This window comes from Somniosus microcephalus, chromosome 1 (assembly GCF_052327205.1).
Source record: "Somniosus microcephalus isolate GS21.2 chromosome 1, FLI_Smic_1.0, whole genome shotgun sequence".
NCBI lineage: Eukaryota > Metazoa > Chordata > Chondrichthyes > Squaliformes > Somniosidae > Somniosus > Somniosus microcephalus.
Genome location: NC_140987.1, coordinates 24,203,289 through 24,224,563, shown reverse-complemented (window position 1 = coordinate 24,224,563; position 21,275 = coordinate 24,203,289).

The following is a 21,275-nucleotide window of genomic DNA, read 5'->3' as shown; positions in this document are numbered from 1 at the left end:
ACCGGCGATCCAGGCCGGAAAGACTCTTCCATGTGCATGCACTTCTTCAGCAGCCTGCATCTAAGTCTGCTCCATGAACCCAAATAGTGGAGCTCAACCTTGACGAGCACTCATCGAGGCTGTGTCTACCCCACCGCCTCGAGGGAGAGAGAATATCGACTGCGCCAGAAGCTTCCAAATCCACGTGATGACGGAAAGCGGTGCCAAAAGGCTGCGAACCCCCTTTTTTGCGATTTTGAGAGTGGTGAGCATGATCCCAAGTTCCCCAGGTCGAAACTTAGTTTAGGTATAGGGGAGGGAGTTAAGGGTAATCGTAATGTGTGTCCCCTTTTGCGATGTGCCGTGTGTTCCCCATTTCCATAGAGTTAAGTCCATAAATTTGTGTATGATTGTAGTAACTTTAATCTGTGCCTATGACATGTATTTTGTAATGCTTCAAACTGTTTAAAAGTAAAAGCATCCATTTCGTGCTATTCAACCTGGTCTATTGAGTTCTTTCTCTGCACTACTGTTCTCTGCATCTAAGTCCAAGGTCTAGAACCGTAGGGGGAGTGGGTCGAACCACTCAAGGGTAATTATTGCACGAAACCTGGCAGGAGACCAGAAAGAGCAAGAGAAACCCCCTACAGAAATGGCGACTGCAGCAGGACCTTGGCAGCAGGAAAGTAGTGTGTTAGATCAAGGTCTGAATAAACGAGATGTGATGGACGAAAGAATAGCCGATTATGTTTTTGTAAAAGTTAACCTCACAAAGCAATGGATATCTGACCTGTTGAGAGATAGGCGCCCGCTAGACGCAGCCATAAAGTGGACAGCGGGTAAAGAGCATAAGAAATCTGTAGAGAAGGCGGTCTGGCTGATGTGCTACAAGAAGCAAGTCCAGCTTTTGGACCAGGTCGTTGCAGCACAGACAGCCCAGATCAACGGTTTGCTTAAAGACGTAGAGGAGAAGGTTGCGGGAGGTCAGCAACTGATTGAAGCACTTAACGCGCTGAATCAGGAACGCCACTCCATAATTCGCTGCCATGAGACCCGGGTAGAATATATAAAATGTCAGGTCATTGAAGCCAAGGCCAGTGAAGGTAGAATGAGAGACAGGTGTTTCCATCTAGCTAAGCAAATAGAGGCCCAAGAGGAAAAACTTCTGGGAGCCAGGGCAACATATAAGATGGCCATGGAGGATAGATCTGAGAGCACCGACCACAGCGCTTGCCGCCGGGAGCAAGAGGACCTGAGAACGGCCCTAGCCAAGGCAAACGGGTTGGTGTGTCTCATAAATCCACCAGCGAGTCAGCTATTGCTAGCCAAGGAATCCAAAAGACCGATCCCACAAGAGGCAGTTGGGGTACCAACACCCGAACCCTCTGCGCCTCCTGCTTATGAGGAGCCTTGGACTCCGGAGACGGAGACAGCAGAAGAAGAGAGTCCTGAGGTAGAGCAACCCCAGATAGTAGAGTCAGGGCCGGCGCCGATGTGTCCAACGAGACACCGGAGGCTCGGTCCAAATGAAGCGAATGGCGATGACGGACCCCTTGAGAGTCAGATCGTAATACCCCATAGCGCACGACAGTTAAGAGAAATGATAAGTCACATCCCAAAACTCTCCGAGTCAGGAGATCCCTCCGTGCATTTCAGGGACGTGGAGCAGACCGCAGCAGTCAATGACTGCGACGGGGTTGAACAGTCTAAAATGCTGCTGTTCTCCCTGGACAGTTCGCTCCTCCAGTGTCTCCCTGACGAGAGCAAGAGAGGGCACAGGGACTATGAGTTGCTACGGGATGAGATTCTGGAGATCATGGGAGAGGGGGACGGAACTCCGTTCCTCCGTTTAGAAAAGACAGTGCAGCTAGAGGGAGAACCCCCACGGGTTTTCGCCGACAGGTTGTGGCCAGTGTATCGGCGCAGCTGCCCGGGCGGGCCGGCCCGGGCCGGGCTGGATGGTGAACAGAAGCTCATTGGCTTCGATGCCTGGTAGCAGGTTGCTTGCCAGTAGTGAGGGAGCAGGCCAAAGCATGGTTTGACCCCACTAACGCCCGCTCCACGGAGGATCTAGTACTAGATCAGCTCACGATCAGTTATAGGAACAACAAAGGCAAGAAAACGCCTGTTGTAAAAGGAAAGGTGCATGAGGTGAGGCCCGCAGCCTCTGCTAAAAGGGAATGGCGTCAGGAGGGAAATCGCCCTCCCCAAGCCAACAGCAGTTGTTACGGGTGTGGTAAGGAGGGTCATTGGCGCAAGGACTGTAGGAATCCATGGAAGGATAAGAGAGAGAGAGCGTTCACCGCGCCCAAGACCGAGCCCAAGCCCAAGTCGTCCACGGTCCGATCGTTTACCCAGCACCAGCACAAGCACAAGTGCAGGCCGCTGCCCCAACACCAGTCCAGAACCCAACCGTAGCCCCCGCCCCAACCACAGGGGGTGGTGCGGTTGTGGATCCCGCTGCGATCGAGTCAATCATACAGACAATGCGGTCTCTGATGACCTCGCAGGGGAAAATAGCTGTCACCACCGGCATTGGCACTCCCGAAGCTCCGATCGCTGTACCCAAATGACTAGAGTCGGCGCAGCCCATCTACCTGTGTCCGCTCCACTATGACGCATGGAGACGACCCCTCGTAGAAATGGAGGTAGAGGAGGTGAAGGAAACCTATCTGTTGGACACGGGCGCATCGTGCACCGTAATCCACACAGATAACCCCATCACCTCGCCTCTGTCCACCGGGGTCCCATATCGTCTGTTGGGCTTCACGGGCGAAGAACAGGCTGGCGCACATTCCCTTCCCCTCTCCATTCGTTTAGGATCACTCCGCAGCACATGCAAGTGTATCCTGATGAAGTGGGAGGGGGGAGGTGGAACGGGAGTCCTGGGGTCTGATTTCTTGGTAGCCCACGGGATCCACGTGGACCTGAGAAATCATTGTCTCTGGGGAGAGGGTACGAGTGTGGAGGGGATAGAAAGTGTTGAGAAAACCCCTACGAAGGCGCGGGTTGGCCGGCGAGAAGTAAAATTCTTGGGTCTAACCCTATGCGCTGGCGAGAGAACCGTAGACCAGGAGGAAGAACCGGAATCGGTGAAAAATCCGCCGGTCTGCGCCACTCGTACAGTAGAGGTGTCCCAACGGAAAAGGTGGTTTCACATGAAGCGGTGTAAACTGTTTAAACCGGGTGCACAAGGGCCATCAAAGGAGACCAGGTCTGGGAACAAAGATCCTCAGCCTGTAACAGAGTCACAGACCACACAGGCTGGAACAGTAGCCTGCGTGAAGGGAGAGGCCATCCCATTGGAGTGGGAGGTCTCATCTTTTGAATGGGATTTAGGCAGGAGAGAGCCCGAACAGCTCAACCTCGCTTTAGACCCAGTCACGGAGGAGGAAGAGTCAGAGGACGACGATCCCGCCCTCGACTCAAGCTTGGGGGAGGTAGGGAATGGGGGCGGAGACTCACTACCTGTAGGGACAGGTGAGGTGGAGTCGGAAGCCACAGATCTCGACCCCGGGGGGGTGGAGCCTGAGGGAGGGGAGCTGGAGCCGGCAGCTGTGGAGGAACCACAGGCTGTGACGGTGGCAGTCCCAACCCCCGGTCCATCAGCCCCGGGAGCCCAACCCAAAGCAGCCCCTCGTAGGTCGGCTCCAGCGCCCCAGCCCAGAGAATTTTGGCCAGATTCTCCCCATCTTTCCCAACCACGGCTTAGAGCAGCCCCAGGAAGGCATGGTCCCCGTTCAGCAGCGACAGGCTGCGGGGGATCAAAGCCAAAGATCAGTGCAGCCCCACCGCAGGGTGTGGCGCACGACAGACCTCACAGGGATTAGGCAAGCCGCCCCGCGGAGGGCGGCGCTGTACATAAGTTAAGTTAGATAATTATGGCAATAATTTAAGGAAATATATAGCGTTAAGATGTGTTAAGAGTACAATTTTCAAAGTCTGCCCGATATGTGTGTTTGTTTGGGAGCGGGGTCCAGGAACCCACGCGTCCATTTAATTAGGCCAGCACCTATTGGGAGCCCGGCTACATCGTTTTATTGGTTACAGAAACCTGGGATATGATGGAAAAGATTCTCATCGCGTTCATGGCGATCGGGTGCGGGTGGGCCTACCGAGGCCGCACCAAGGACGTCATCATTTTCGGGTGCTCCGGGGACACGGCCCCCATTGCAATGGATGGGACAGGGGAGCGAGAGGTTGAGGAAACCGCCGCCTACTTCCAACAAGGGAGATGGCCAGGTTGGCTGGGAACGAATTCTACGGAATATTCCAGCAATTTCGGTTTTGCCTACCAAGAGACTTCGTTAACGTGCCCTCGGGTGAGGATCCTTGCGCCCAGAGTCAGCGTTACCGTGGGAAAGAGGATTTGTCTGGTGTGCAATGGGAACGTACCACTAAGGCGATGGTGGTGGCTACGAAAGCTGGGAAAGGACATGAGAAACTTTACGGTCGAGTGGGAGCGACTGGGTAATAATACCCATCGGACTATTACGGGGACTCACGGACAATTACGTGTGTGTTGGGACAAATGGTGGGAACCAGATGAAGGAATATATGTCTGTATGTGGGGTTCGAGACACGTCTGCCCCAAGGGCGTATCCATCTTCTTCCAGAGGCAGTGGCAGGATGAAGGGAAGGGGATGAGATGGGATGTTAGCACTCGAGCGTGCGGAGCCCCATACTCCCCTATTCCGGTAAACGCCACTGAACTCATCACCCGCCCATGCAAGCCCCTGCCCACGCTTCCGATAGCACTAGCCCAGAAAGGAGGGTGCCCAACCACCACCAAGGGACCCGGGAACGGTTTAGTATTGGTACCCACCGGTCAGGTGCTGTACCAAGGGGTACACTACGCGGTGGCCTCAGTGATTTTAAATCTCACTGAGGTACGATTGCCGGAGTGGTGTCCCAAAGAAACGGAACAATTATACCAGGTCCTGTTAACCCGTATGTTTAGACAGTTTTACGAATTTGACTTTGCCGACATCTACAGAGACAAATTATACACCACACCGCCAGAAGTGTTGGATCGAGTCGGGAGGCAAAGAAGGGGTACAGTAAATGACATATTCACTGCTTTTAATACCGGGACATCTGTTGTCAACGCTCTAGATAACGTGGAGCTGCAGACACAGATCAACGGTTTAAAAGCCCAGTTAAGAAACATACTGACAGACGAAAATAAGGTAGTGGGTTCTGAGTTGCCTGAGAACCAGGCCATGACACTACACTTTAAGGATATAATCGCTGAGCTGGAGAAACACGCGAGAACGGTAAATGCGCTCATTAAGGAGGATCGGAACGCGTCCGATCAAGCTGCGCAAAACGAGGCCTGTGTGCTGTACGGGGCGTGGTTACTAGGCGAGGGCCGCAGTAATCTTGAGGATTTAAAACAGGGTTTGGTCCTGTCCTGGATCAGCAACAAGCACTTGCAAGCGCTCCACCCTTTTGAGAATGCATTAAGCCCGTGCCAGCTCAGACTAGCCGCAGAAGCATACCCAGTCCCAGTGGACTGCGGACATTCGAATCATACTATCATGGGAATAGTAGTAAGAATGCCAGTGTTGGGTCCCGCAGCAAAGCCCGCCCCGGTATACAGAGTAGAGAACATTGGAGTCATTCAGGGGGGCGCACACATTCGTTACGCAGTGGTCCCGCCTTATGTCATCAGATGGGAGCGTACGATGACAGGCACCGACCTCTCGGGATGTCGGAGCCGGGGAGCACACATCATCCTGTGTCCCCAGCACTTGAATGCCTTTTTGAAACCACAGTGCGGGTTCAGAACTGCTAGCGCGAAGCCGGTAAATTGCACCATGGAGGCAATGGCAGAGGACCATGTGCCCCCGCAGGTAGCATATATCGGGGGTGGGACATACTGCGTCACCACTGCAGCGCCTCAGTACCGATACGGACAACACGAGTGGTGTTCGATCGGTGATAGCAGTTTCTGTTTCAAACCCAGGGCCGAGGTTCAAGTGGCACAACAACGAATTGTCCCCATTCCTGCGCCCTCCACCATTCACATCACTATCAAAGAGAATTTCACAGACTTATAACGATTTGTCGCGCATTTTGGTTATGTCATTCCCCCTCTTCCCGAACACCTCACAAAGATTTTAAAAGCCGTTATAGTTTCACAGAAACATTTCTACACACTGGAGCAGAAGACTTTAGAGATAGGAAAAGACATATTGGACATAACCATCCCACCATGGTGGGACTTGTTCACCAACATCGAGGTCCCAGCCTGGATTAGAATAGCATCCCACATCCTAGTAGTGTGTCAGGTTTTAATTGTGATATTTTTGCTCTTCGTGCATTGCAAAAGAGGCAAATGCCTCCAGAGGCACGAGAACGCAGGAGAATGGAGAGAACGCTATGTGCGAATGGGGGAAGAAGACACCCCACTTTAAGCTGCTAGTATAAGATTAAGCGTCCCTCCATTTTTAAAATTTTCAAACTTCACGTTTTTTTGTGTTTGTTTTGGGTTATAAGGAAATAAGTATTGTTATGTTATTAGTTGTTCTTAAGTTTTTGGATTAATAAAAGGCGTATGCAGATGGCGCAAGAGGGTATCGACCCCTGCACATCTGACAGATGAATGTGTTATAGTTTAAGATATGCTGTCTATGATGGTCCAAATGTGAAAAAGGTAATTTTCGTTTTCTTCGGAAATGGGAACTGCATGTGTCGTGAGGGTCATAGATAGTTAAGTGCCAGGAATGTTTGGATGTGGGGAATCAGGGAAAATTTGCTCACCAAGGATTATTGATACTTTAAGCAAGCTATCAGTATCACAGGGGGGCCTGTAAGATTCGAAATTTTCAGCAAAAATCACACAAGAAAACTGGATAAAATAAGACTGTTTATTGACCAAAGTAAGCTTGCACAGAAAAACCTTTGAAAAAAGGGCATACAAAATGGCCGCCAGGCCCCGTGATCAGTTTCTGAACCATTTTATTTCTGTTACTGCAAGCCAGACAGGCTTGTGGATTGAAGACAGTAAGCCCGCGAAAGCCAGTATCTGGGAACTGAAACTCCGAGAAACAGCATACATATTCAATGGATTCTAAGTACAGGATGGGGCCCATCAAGATATGGGCGGACAATGCAAAAACACTTATACCCATTTATTGTACAAAGGAAAAACCGTTTAGCAGCCATCAAGGAAAATCTCCGGACCGATCAATATGCGAACCGAGTCACGATGACAATGTAAAAGACATTAAAAGACATTATCGGCCAGGAAGGCCAGTTTAAGTTATCACCGGCTCCGTTACAAGACAAAGCGCCCCTGCAGAGATTTCTGCCCGACAAAATTAATACAAAGACAGGACTATGATTTGGCGGGAGATAAGACTGTCCCAAAAGGGTATAACTATGGATTGAAAGTCCATCTAAGTTACTTCAACAATTTCACTTGACTGGACGGCGGCTGCTTCTTCTTCTTGGACGACTTCAGACTTCCATTTTCTTCAAGAACTTCTTCTACAAGGAACGAACGAAGGACGGACGGTGCCAGGATCGGCGCCTCTTCCACTTCAGCAGATGCGGAATCGATGAAAACGTTTCGTCTTTTTAAAGACGGCCGATTTCGGTGAAAAGACAACGTGGTCGGTGTTCAGCCAAACAAGGCTCGGCCACGATGAGAAGACAACAAGGGTGGCCCGGGTACTGAGGTTGGGAGATCATCGACGACCCAGGCCGACGGAGAAGAAACCCTCTGGAGGACCGGCGATCCAGGCCGGAAAGACTCTTCCATGTGCATGCACTTCTTCAGCAGCCTGCATCTAAGTCTGCTCCATGAACCCAAATAGTGGAGCTCAACCTTGACGAGCACTCATCGAGGCTGTGTCTACCCCACCGCCTCGAGGGAGAGAGAATATCGACTGCGCCAAAAGCTTCCAAATCCACGTGACGACGGAAAGCGGTGCCAAAAGGCTGCGAACCCCCTTTTTTGCGATTTTGAGAGTGGTGAGCATGATCCCAAGTTCCCCAGGTCGAAACTTAGTTTAGGTATAGGGGAGGGAGTTAAGGGTAATCGTAATGTGTGTCCCCTTTTGCGATGTGCCGTGTGTTCCCCATTTCCATAGAGTTAAGTCCATAAATTTGTGTATGATTGTAGTAACTTTAATCTGTGCCTATGACATGTATTTTGTAATGCTTCAAACTGTTTAAAAATAAAAGCATCCATTTCGTGCTATTCAACCTGGTCTATTGAGTTCTTTCTCTGCACTACTGTTCTCTGCATCTAAGTCCAAGGTCTAGAACCGTAGGGGGAGTGGGTCGAACCACTCAAGGGTAATTATTGTACAAAACCTGGCAGGAGACCAGAAAGAGCAAGAGAAACCCCCTACAAGCCTGTATTTCTGTTTACAGCTTGTGTCTCTGAGGTTTTTTAGCTTCTTAAACCCAGTTTCTCATGTATTAATAATGTCAGAAATCATAGGATGGTGTATTTTTCTGAAATATGGCTTATTCCTTCACTAGTGGATGAGCAATGGCTAGTCTTTAAAGAATTAATACATAATTTACAACAAATATGCATTCCTATAAGGCGCAAAAACCCCACAGGAAATGTGGTCCAACAATGGCTAACGAGATGTTAAAGATAATATTAGATCAAAGGAAGAGGTTTATAATGCTGCCAAAAAGAGCAGTAAGCCTGAGGATTGGGAGGATTTTAGAATTCACCAAAGCAGGGCCAAGAAATTGATAAAGAAAGGGAAAATAGAATAGGAGAGTAAACTAGCAAGAGACATAAAAACAGACCGTAAAAGTTCCTATAGGTATGTAAAAAGGTAAAGTCCAGTGAAAGTAAATGTGGGTCCCTTACAGGCTGAGACAGGAGTCATTATAATGGTGAATAAGGAAATGGCAGAGAAATTAAACAAATACCGTGGGCTCGATATTCATCGGGCCAGTGAGGCAGGATTGGAGGCGTGTGGGGGGTTAAAATCGCGAAATTGGGGGGCATGAACCCATCCTGCCACCAACCCGCCTCCATGCCCATTTCCCAGGAGGCGGGTACCCGACCTGTGCTGGGAGCCGCCTCCCCCAGGCGGGAAGGGGATTAGTGCCAACAGAGGTAAGTGTGTTTGGCAAGCACTTTGCTGGGAGTGTACTATAGGCCCCCAAACAGTCAGGGGGAGATAGAGGAACAGATATGTAGGCAAATCTCAGAAAAGTGTGAAAATAATAGGGTAATAATAGTGGGGGATTTCAACTTCCCCAATATAAATTGGGATAGTCAGAGTGTGAAAGGCTTAGAGGGTGCAGAACTCTTAAAGTGCATCCAGGAGAGCTTTTTGAGCCAACATGTAGAAAGTTCTACAAGAGAGGGGGCGATACTGGACCTAATTCTGGGGAATGTAGCCGGGCAAGTGGTGGAAGTGTCAGTAGGAGAGCATTTTGGCGACAGTGACCATAATTCGGTGAGATTTAAGGTGGTCATGGAAAAAGACAAAGACGGCCCGGAAATAAGGGTTCTAAATTGGGGGAAGGCCGATTTTAATATGATAAGGCAGGATCTGGCCAAAGTGGACTGGGAGCAGCTACTTATAGGAAAATCCACATCAAGACAGTGGGAGACTTTCAGAAGGGAAATAGAGAGAGTACAACGCCAACATGTTCCTGTAAAGGTCAAGGGTGGGACCAACAAGCAAAGGGAACCTTGGATGACAAGGGATATACAAAAATGCATTAGAAATAAAAGGGGGGCTTTTGGCAGTTACAAAAGACTAAAGACGGAAGAAGCCCTAGAGGAGTATAAAAAGTGCAGGGGCATACTTAAAAAAGAAATTAGGAGGGCGAGGAGGGGCCATGAAATAACACTGGCGAGCAAAATAAAGGAAAATCCTAAGATGTTTTATAAGTATATTAAGGGCAAGAGGATAACCAGGGAAAGGGTAGGGCCCATTAGGGACCAAAGTGGCAATCTGTGTGTAGAGCCAGATGATGTAGGCGGGGTTTTAAATGAATTTTTTGCATCTGTGTTCACTATGGAGAGAGACGATGCAGACATAGAAATCGGGCAAGGGGACTGTGACATACTTGAACATATTAGCATCGAGAGGGAGGAGGTGCTAGCGGTTTTAGCAGGCCAAAAAGTGGATAAATCCCCAGGCCCGGACGAGATGTATCCCAGGTTGCTGTGGGAGGCAAAGGAGGAGATTGCAGGGGCTCTGACACAAATTTTCAGAACCTCTCTGGCCACAGGGGATGTACCAGAGGACTGGAGAACAGCTAATGTAGTACCATTATACAAGAAGGGTAGCAGGGATAAACCAGGGAATTACAGGCCAGTGAGCCTAACATCTGTGGTAGGGAAATTATTGGAAAAAATTCTGAGGGACAAAATTAGTCTCCACTTGGCGAGGCAAGTCTTAATCGGGGATAGTCAGCATGGCTTTGTCAAGGGTAAATCATGTCTGACAAATCTGATTGAATTTTTCGAGGGGGTGACTAGGGGGGTGGATGAGGGAAATGCTGTGGATGTGGTTTACATGGATTTCAGTAAAGCTTTTGACAAAGTCCCGCATAGGAGACTGGTCAAGAAGGTAAGAGCCCATGGGATCCAGGGTGCCTTGGCACGTTGGATCCTAAACTGGCTGAGTGGCAGGAGGCAGAGGGTGATGGTCGAAGGATGCTTTTGTGACTGGAAGCCTGTGTCCAGTGGGGTACCTCAGGGATCGGTGCTGGGTCCCTTGTTGTTTGTGATCTACATAAATGATTTGGATGAGAATGTAAAAGGTATGATCAGTAAGTTCGCAGATGACACGAAAATTGGTGGGGTGGTAAATTGCGAGGAGGAAAGCCTCAGGCTACAGGACGATATAAACGGGTTGGTCAGATGGGCGGAAAAGTGGCAAATGGAATTTAACCCTGAAAAGTGCGAGGTGATGCATTTTGGACGGACAAATAAGGCAAGGGAATACACAATGAGTGGTAGGACCCTAGGAAGTACAGAGGGTCAGAGGGACCTTGGTGTACATGTACATAGATCTCTGAAGGCAGCGGAACAGGTAGATAAGGTGGTTAAAAAGGCATATGGGATACTTGCCTTCATTAGCTGAGGCATAGAATATAAGAGCAGGGAGGTTATGATGGAGCTGTACAAAACGCTGGTGAGGCCACAGCTGGAGTACTGTGTGCAGTTCTGGTCGCCTCACTATAGGAAGGATGTGATTGCTTTGGAGAGGGTGCAGAGAAGATTCACCAGGATGTTACCTGGGATGGAGCGCCTCAGCTATGAAGAAAGACTAAACAGGCTGGGGTTGTTTTCCTTGGAGCAAAGAAGGCTGAGGGGGGACCTGATTGAGGTGTACAAAATGATGAGGGGTATAGATAGGGTAGATAAAGAGGAACTTTTCCCCTTAGTAGGGGGGTCAATAACAAGGGGGCATAGATTCAGGGTAAGGGGCAGCAGATTTAGAAGGGATTTGAGGAGGAACTTTTTCACCCAGAGGGTGGTTGGAATCTGGAACTCACTGCCTGAAAGGGTGGTAGAGGCAGGAACCCTCACAACATTCAAGAAGCATTTGGATGAGCACTTGAAATGCCATTGCATACAAGGCTATGGACCAAATGCTGGAAAATGGGATTAGACAGGACAGGGATGAATGGGCGGCGCGGACACGATGGGCCGAAGGGCCTCTTTCTGTGCTGTAAAACTCTATGACTCTATGACTATGACTGGTGTGTGTAAAGTGTTTAAATAAGTTTTACTTACCTTTACAGCCTTCCTTCCTTCAGGTCTCAGGAGTTCCTCATCTCACCGGCACAGAAAGCAGAATGGCCGCGAGCTGTCAAAATCTGCAGCATTCGGCTTTCTGTTCTGGAGAGATCTCTAAATCATCCTGAGAGGAAGGAATTAACTTGAAGTACAGACTGTCAGTGTTTGACAGCTTCAAAGAGCTGTCAAATGCTGATATTTCATCTGTCAAAAGCTCTTGACAGATGAAATGTCAATCTGTGACATCACCTGTTGCTGGGTGGCCCTTAATTGGCCTGCTGAGCCCGCTGGGCGGGCTCAACAAGGTCAATCAAGTGAAAATCGAGTGGATTGGCCACAACTCGATGGAGGCGGGACTACAACCCCAGAAGTTGTAGTCCCACCTCCTACACGCCTCCATTGATAAAATCCAGTCCGTTATGTCTGTCTTCACAGAAGAAGACGCAAAAACTTCCTGGAAATAAGGGAGAATCAAGGGTCTAGTGAGAATGAGGAACTGAATGAAATTAGTATTAGTAAAAAAGTAGTACTGGAGAAATTAATGGGAGTGAAAGCCAATAAATCCCCTGGATCTGATGGCCTACATCCTAGGGTTTTGAAAGAGGTGGCTATAGAGATAGTGGATGCATTGGTTGTCATTTTCCAAAATTCCATAGATTCTAGAACGGTTCCCATGGATTGGAAGGTAGCAAATGTAACCCCACCGTTTAAGAAGGGAGGGAGAGAGAAAACGGGGAACTACAGACCAGTTAGCCTTATATCAGTAGTAGTGAAAATGCTAGAATCTATTATTAAGGATGTGGTAAAAGGGCACTTAGAAAATAATAATAGGATTGGGCAGAGTCAACACGGATTTATGAAAGGGAAATCGTGTTTGACAAATCTGATAGAGTTTTTTGAGGTTGTAACTAGCAGAATAGATAAGGGGGAACCAGTGGATGTGGTGTATTTGGATTTTCAGAAGGCATTCGATAAGGTGCCACACAAGAGGTAATTAAACAAAATTAGGGCTCATGGGATTGGGTGTAATATACTAAAATGGAATGAGGATTGGTTAACAGACAGAAAACAGAGAGTAGGAATAAACGGGTCATTTTCGGGTTGGCAGGCTGTAACTAATGGGATACCACAAGGATCAGTGCTTGGGCCTCAGCTATTCGCAATCTACATCAATGATTTGGTTGAGAGAACCAAATGTAATATATCCAAGTTTGCTGATGATACAAAGCTGGGTGGGAATGTAAGTTGTGAGGGGGATGCAAGGAGGCTTCAATGAAATATAGACAGGCTAAGTGAGTGGGCAAGAACATGGCAAATGGAATATAATGTGGAGAAATGTGAAGTTATCCACTTTGGTAGGAAAAATAGAAAAGCAGAGTATTTTTTAAATGATGAGAGATTGGGAAATGTTGGTGTTCAGAGGGACCTGGGTGTCCTTGTACACAAATCACTGAAAGTTAACATGCATGACAGCAAGCAATTAGGAAAGCAAATGGTATGCTGGCCTTTATTACAAGAGGATTTGAGTATAATAGTATAGACATCTTACTGCATTTATATAGGGCCTTGGTGAGACCACACCTGGAGTATTGTGTACAGTTTTGGTCTCCTTACCTAAGGAAGGATATACTTGCCATAGAGGGAGTACAACGAAGGTTCACCAGACTGAGTCCTGGGATAGGGGAATTGTCCTATGAGGACAGATTGAGTAGACTAGGCCTATATTCCCTAGAGTCTAGAAGAATGAGAGGTGATCTCATTGAGACATACAAAATTCTTACAGGGCTTGACAGGGTAGATGTAGGGAGAATGACTCCCCCTAGCTGGGGAGTCTAGAACCAGGGGTCACAGTCTCAGAATAAGGGGTCGGCCATTTAGGACTGAGATGAGGAGAAATTTCTTCACTCAGAGGGTGGTGAATCTTTGGAATTCTCTACCCTAGAGGGCTGTGGAGGCTCAGTCGTGGAGTATATTCAAGACAGAGATCGATAGATTTTTGAATATTAAGGGAATCGAGGGATATGGGGATAGTGCGGGAAAGTGGAGATGAGGAAGAAGATCAGCCATGATCTTATTGAATGGCGGAACAGGCTCGGAGGACCAAATGGCCGACTCCTGCTCCTATTTCTTATGTTCTTATGTTCTGGTATCATCCTTGTAAATATTCCCTGCACCTTCTCCAGTGCCTTGGTGTACAGGGCGTTGGTGAGACCACACCTGGAGTACTGCGTACAGTTTTGGTCTCCTTATTTAAGGAGGGATATACTTGCATTGGAGGCAGTTCAGAGAAGGCTCACGAGGTTGATTCCGGAGATGAAGAGGTTGTCTTATGAAGAAAGGTTGAGCAGGTTGGGCCTATACTCATTGGAGTTTAGAAGAATGAGAGGGGATCTTATTGAAACATATAAAATTCTGAGGGGGCTCGACAGGGTAGATGCTGAGAGGATGTTTCCCCTCGTGGGGGAATCTAGAACTAGGGGGCATAATTTCAGAGTAAGGGGGCACCCATTTAAAACGGAAATGAGGAGGAATTTCTTCTGAGGGTCGTGAATCTTTGGAATTCTCTTCCCCAGAGAGCTGTGGAGGCTGGGTCATTGAATATATTTAAGGTGGAGATAGACAGATTTTTGAATGGTAATGGAATCAAGGGTTATGGTGATCGGGCCGGGAAGTGGAGTTAAGGCCAAGATCAGATCAGCCATGATCTTATTGAATGGTGGAGCAGGCTCGAGGGGCCAAATGGCCTACTCCTGCTCCTACGTCTTATGTTCTTATGCCTCTATATCCGTTTTATAATATGGAGACCAGAACTGTACGCAGTACTCCAAGGGTGGTCTAACCAAGGTTCGATACAAGTTTAGCATAACCTCTCTACTTTTCAATTCAATCCCTCTAGAAATAAACCCAAGGGCTTGGTTTGCTTTTTTATGGCTTTATTCACCTGTGTCGCTACTTTTAGTGATTTGTGTATTTGTACTCCTAGGTCCCTTTGCTCTTCTACCCCATTTAGATTCTTATTTTCCAAGTGACCTCCCTATTTTTCGTACCAAAGTGTAATACCTCACATTTATCTGTGTTGAATTTCATTTGCCAGTTATATGCCCATTCTACAAGTTTATAAATGCCCTCCTGTAATTTGTTGCAGTCCTACTCAGTATTGACTACCCCCCCCCCAAATTTGGTGTCATCCGCAAATTTAGAAATTGTGTTTTTGATTCCAAAATCTAAATCGTTAATGTAAATTGTGAACAGCAGTGGTCCCAGCACTGATCCTTGTGGAACACCTCTTCCCACCTTCTGCCACTCTGAATAACTACCCTTTACCCCAACTCTCTGCTTTCTGTCTTGAAGCCAGCTAGCAATCCATTCTGCTACTTGTCCGCTGACTCCGCATTCTCTGATCTTGTTCATCAGTCTATTATGGGGTACCTTATCGAAGGCCTTTTTAAAATCTAGATAAATTACATCTACTGCATTACCCTTGTCTAGTCTCTCTGTTAAACACCTCTTCAAAAAATTCAATGAGGTTGGTCAAGCAAGACCTTCCCTTGTGAAATCCAGTAGGGAGGTGATCAGACAATAGCTGCGTACAGAAGAAGGAACTGGATAAGGAGATAAAGGCAGCGGAGGAACAAACATCAGGCAGATAGCTCACCTTGAGCGGATTGGGCAGGATGATGGTCCAGAAATTTTAGGTCTATCCCCTTTGAACTAGGGGGTTACACTGTTCACATGAACAGAATGTTTCGGCTGATGTTCACTGAACTAGAGCCCGTGCTGTACACAGGGAAAGACATTTTGGCCTATCCTTTTATAAAAATCTAAGATGCATAGAATACATTTGAATGAGAGGCAGAGTATAAGGATTGATTAGTATCCAGGAGAGACAGAGAAGGAGAAACAATGTGCCAAGTCTCCACTCTCCATATATCGTATGAATGCTTTTCTGGTAAACTGTCATTGACGCTCAATAATAAAGTCAGTTTTGTAATGTATGTAATGTATATATACCTTAAGGGAGAGAACTACTTTTTACAGCTCCTGTATACTGTAGTACCGGCAGTGACCACACCTGTATATAAACCCTGAGTAGTGATCTGTATAATTAGTTCCAGAGTAACCATCATTCAGTAAACACCTGTTGAATCGTTCCCTGCAGTCTGTTGTCTGATTATTGAAGGACACAACATTAAGATACACGGATATAACATTGGCGACGAGGCAGATTCGAACCTACCTGCAACTCTGCATCACCTCCCAGGGATTCGCTCCTAGAGAACAGTGGAAGAAGGTCGAGTCGAGAAGCACGGGCGTCGACCACGGGCAACCGCCCAGTCATCCAGCAGAGATTTGAGCATCGCAGGGGAGGCTTTCCAGTCACGGTGGTCCAGCGAAACGGGCTGGCAACAGGTACTGCGCAGACCCTTCCCGGACAGCGGTGGGCTAGAGCCCGACCGAGCGGCACAGAAAAAGGCCGAGCAGCGTCGACGGGGGAGAGAGAGAGGGCAGAGCGCACAGGGTGCAGCCGGTGTTCAGGACCGAGCGCCATCAACAGGGGAGAGAGACGAGAGAGAGCAGAGCGCAGCCGGTGTTCAAGGACCGAGCAGCGTCAACGGGGGAGAGAGGCGCGCAGGAAAACGCGAGGCGCTGCCATTGCCATGAGGACCGCAGAGCGCGGCGATGTCAGCAGCGCAGGAGCAGCGCGCAAAACCCACAGGGCGCTGCCATTTGCCATGAGGACCACCGAGAGCGGCGTTGGCAGCAGCGCAGGAGAAGCGCGCGAAAACTAGGGCGTCACCAGTCGCCACGAGGACCGCCGAGAGCGGCGTTGGCAGCAGCGCGGGAGACGCCATTTTAAGCCGCAGCGGGGAAGAAAGGAAAGCGCGGGAGGCGCCATTTTAAGCCAGTCTAACCACACCCAAAAATGCCGAAGCGTGGCAGTATCACAGCGTTCGACAATGAAGTCGAAGATTGGACGACATATGTCAAATGCATAGAAATATACTGCAAGGCGAATGAAGTGCCAGATGACAAGAAAGCGCTGGTATTGTTGAATTCAATGGGTGCAAAAACATATGGCTTACTACGAAACCTAGTAACCACAGAGAAGCCAGGAGAAAAGGATTTTGAAAACATAGTGTCAATCCTACAGGACCACTTAAACCCCACACCGCTGCTGATAGCAGAAAGATTTAAGTTTCACAAAAGGAACCAGCATAAAGATGAAAGTAATGCTGAGTATTTAACGGAACTGCGCAAGCTATCGAAACACTGCCAGTTTGGAACGGGACTAGCAGATACTTTAAGGGACAAGTTTGTGTGTGGGCTTCAAAGTGAAGGAACGCAGAAAAGGCTTCTATCAGAAAAGGATCTTACGCTGGACAAGGCTTTCAGCATTGCAGTATCACACGAAGCAGCAGCACGGGGCGCTGCAGAGATACAATGGAGACCGCAAGAATATGGTGTATTGATTTCTTTGTGGGTTCAATGACGAGACATTTATGAAAGAGAATGTCTTTTAATCTAAAGTCTGTTCAACTCTTTATACAGCATTCAGGAGACACCATGCTAGTGTTGCATCTAGAACGAAACTGAAACTGAACCAAACTGCTTGTCTCTGTCACATGACCTCTGCTGGTCAGGCATAAGTAATCAATGCATGCAAACATGCTGGTAAGGCATCATAATCAAACAGGCAAATAACATCACTATTTGCTGATATCATTACATCTCCCTTTCTTAAAACCAAAGTATTTTACTTTTAACTAACAACATGTTTTCTTTGTATTAATCTGCATTTTAACTGTAACACTTAATGAACTTACATTATCATTATCATGATCAAGGTTTTTTAACCTTGCTTTTTGTGTTCACATGAAATATGTAAATACACTAGAACTTGAAGAAAGAATAAGATAACATTACTTCCTTCTATAACAATAGTCCTTAAATTTGCTCAATGAGTCTCTCAGGAGGCTTCACGTGTCTTGAGGATTTTCTGATTGATTGTCCTTGAATCTGAGTTGTTGCCTCAGATAATGTGTTCTCAGCTGTGTGTTCAGGTTGTTCAACAGTATCAGTCTCTTGACCTGCTGTGGCTGGTCCCATGAGAAGATCTCAACGATTTCTTCTCAGAACAGCACCCTCATCCGTCTGAATGGTGTATGATCTTGGTTGAACTTCACTCAGGACAGTTCCCTTCTGAGTCCATGTGTTTGTTTTGTCTTTGAACCTTACTTGGTCACCAGTGTGGAGTTCAGGTAGGTTTTGTGTTCCTCTGTCATAGTAGCACTTTTGCTTTTCTTTCTGTTGTTCTTTGAACTTCCTCACTTTCTCCCCCTCTTTTGTTTTCAGGAGGTTCTCCGGGATGGGTAGGTTTGACCTTAGCCGACGTCCCATCAGGAGTTGGGCTGGTGACTTACCACACTCGAGCGGCGTTGTGCGGTATACAAGCATGCTTTGGTAGAAGTCAGTTCCACTGTCTTTTGCCTTGTACATCAGTCTTTTCACTGTCTGGACCGATTTTTCCACTAGTCCATTGGACTGTGGATAGTGAGGACTTGACGTTGTGTGGACAAAGTCCCACTCTTTGGCAAAGTGTCGGAAACTTGCATTGTAAAACTGAGGTCCGTTGCCTGTGAAGACCTCGCTTGCCACGCCATGTCTGGAGAATATGGCTTTCATACATCTTATCACAGCATCTGCAGTGGTGGTGTACAGTCTACAAACCTCTGGATACAGGGAGTAATAGTCTGTGACTACAAGATAGTCCTTCCCTTGACATACGAATAGGTCAGCGCCTACCTTCTGGTCAGGTCTGTCTGGTGCTGGGTGTGGCTTTAGTGGTTCTACCGGATTGCTTGCTCAATATTTCAGGCATATTGTGCAGTTTGACACCTCATTTGTCACATCTTGGTTGATTCGTGGCCAGTACATCACCTCTCGTGCTCTTTTCTTACACTTTTCGATTCCCAGATGTCCTCCATGGATCCTTTTTAGCATCTCTTTTCTCAGACTCTTTGGGATAACTATTTTACTTCCTTTGTAGATGATGTCTTCGACCAGTGATAGTTCCACCCTGCAGTTCCAGTACTCTGCTGTGTCAGGTGAGCAGTCTTGCTTCATGTTGGGCCATCCATCCAAGAAGCCTTTCCTCAGTCGTCTCATTGTTTCATCTTTGTTTGTCTCAGTCTTTATAAGCTCCATTTTTGCATCTGCTATTGGCAGTGCACTTGTGATCATTTCCACGTAGGCGTTCACTTTTTCATCCATTGTGGTGTTTGCGGGCTCACTTGGGTCAACAGCTCTGGACAACGTGTCTGCTGTATACATCAGCTTACCCGGTGTGTACGCAACATTCAGTGTATAGCGTTGCAGCCTGATCATCATTCTTTGTATTCTAAGCGGACAGCTATTTAGTGGCTTTTGGAACAATGCAATCAAGGGCTTATGGTCAGTCTCTACACTGATTGCTTGTCCTGCCACAAACTGGTGAAATCTTTCACAGGCGTATGTGATGCTGAGCAGCTCCTTTTCTATTTGAGCATATCGCGTCTCCGCGTCTGTCATTGAGCGCGATGCATATGCAATAGGTTGCCAGTAGTCATATTTTTGCAGAAGAACGGCACCGAGCCCACTCTGTGATGCATCTGATGATATCTTGATGGGTCTCGCTGGGTCATAAAACCTCAGAACTGGTTCCTCTGTGAGCAGTTTCTTTAGATCGCTCCATGACTTCCCATGCTCATGATTCCATTCCCATTCTATGTCCTTTTCAGTTAGTCTTCTCAGTGGCGCCATCTTTTCTGAGAGGTTGGATATGAATTTACCCATGTAATTGATCATTCCATTAAACCTCTGCACGTCCTTTTTGCATTGTGGCTTTGGCATATTCTCAATGGCGGACACCTTTCTGGGATCTGGTCTGATGCCCTCACTGCTAAGGATATCTCCCACGAATGTCAGTTCTGTCACCCCGAGCTGGCATTTCTCTCTATTCAGCTTCAGGTTTGTTTTCCTTGTTGCTTCCAGCACTTTTTTCAGTCTCTCGTCATGCTCAGTTCTCGTGGTTCCCCATACTATGATGTCATCCATTGATGTATCAACTCCCTCCAGGTGCTCATAGATCATATGGATAGTTTTGTGATACACTTCAGGAGCTGAGGCAATGCCAAATGGTAACCTTAGGAATCTGTATCTGCCAAATGGACTGTTGAACATGCACGGTCTTGAACTTGCTTCGTCCAATTTCATCTGCCAAAATCCTGATGATGCATCTAACTTGCTGAAATACTTTGCATTTGCAAACTGTGCCATGATTTCCTCACGTGTAGGAAGCTTGAAGTGCTCTCTCTTTATTGCTCTGTTTAGATCTCTTGGATCCAGGCAAATTCTGAGCTTTCCATTCTTTTTTTCCACTATGACGAGGGAACTCACCCACTCAGTTGGCTCATCTATCTTCTGAATCACGTTCAGGCTTTCCATCCTGTCCAACTCTGCTTTCAGTTGCTTTTGAAGAGCAAACGGAACTTTTCTGCATGGATGTATGACCGGTGTCATACTTTTATCTACTCTGATCGTGTGTTCTCCTGGAATGCAGCCTAGACCCTTAAATAGGTCGTTGTACTCTTTCATGAGTTCATCATAGACTGTCTCTCCTTCGCTTTCCACAACGAGGACTCTCTTTACCAGGTTCAGTCTCTCACAGGCTTTTAAACCTAGTATGGCTTGCACATCCTTTGGCACCACGATTAATGCTAGCATGTGCTCTCTGTCCTTGTGTGTTACTTTGACAATGCATCTTCCTTTCACTGGTATTTCAGTACCTGAGTATCCTGTCACTTTCACTTTGATTCCATGTATCTTTGGTCTGGCTCTAATTTTCTTAAAATCAGTCTCTGATATCACATTAACTTGTGCTCCAGTATCCAATTTAAATGGAATGCGTATGTTATTCACTTATAGTGTCAACATCCAGTCTCTTTCTTCTTTTTTGTTTTCAGACACAACATCTACATAGAACTCCTCTATGTCGCTTTCATCTACTGCATGGACCTTGCTTTGTTGCACTTGGTTCTTGCAGCAACGGGCATAATGGTTGTTTTTGTTGCAACTATTGCATGTTTAACAATATGCTGGACACTTTCTTGGTGTATGCTGTGTACCGCATCGACTACATGACTTTCGATTGTCCCTTTCATTTTTGTTCGCTGGCCACGCCTCTTTTTTCACATTGGCGCTCTTTTTGTTAAACGGTTTGTGTCCGTTCTTACTCACTGCATCCACGTTGCAGCTACTGTCACTGAACAGCTCCTTTGCCTGCAACTTCACAGTCTCTGTAGCCCTACACAGTGCTATGGCTTTTCCCAGGTCTAGATCTTGCTCTCTTAGCAGTCTTTCCCTTAGACCATTATCTGGAATACCACACACCAGTCTGTCTTTTATCAGCGAGTCTGTCAGTCCCCCAAATTCATATGTTTTGCTTCGGTTTCTCAGTTCAGTCACATACTGATCAATAGTCTCTCCCGTTTTCTGTACACATGTGAAAAATCTGTGC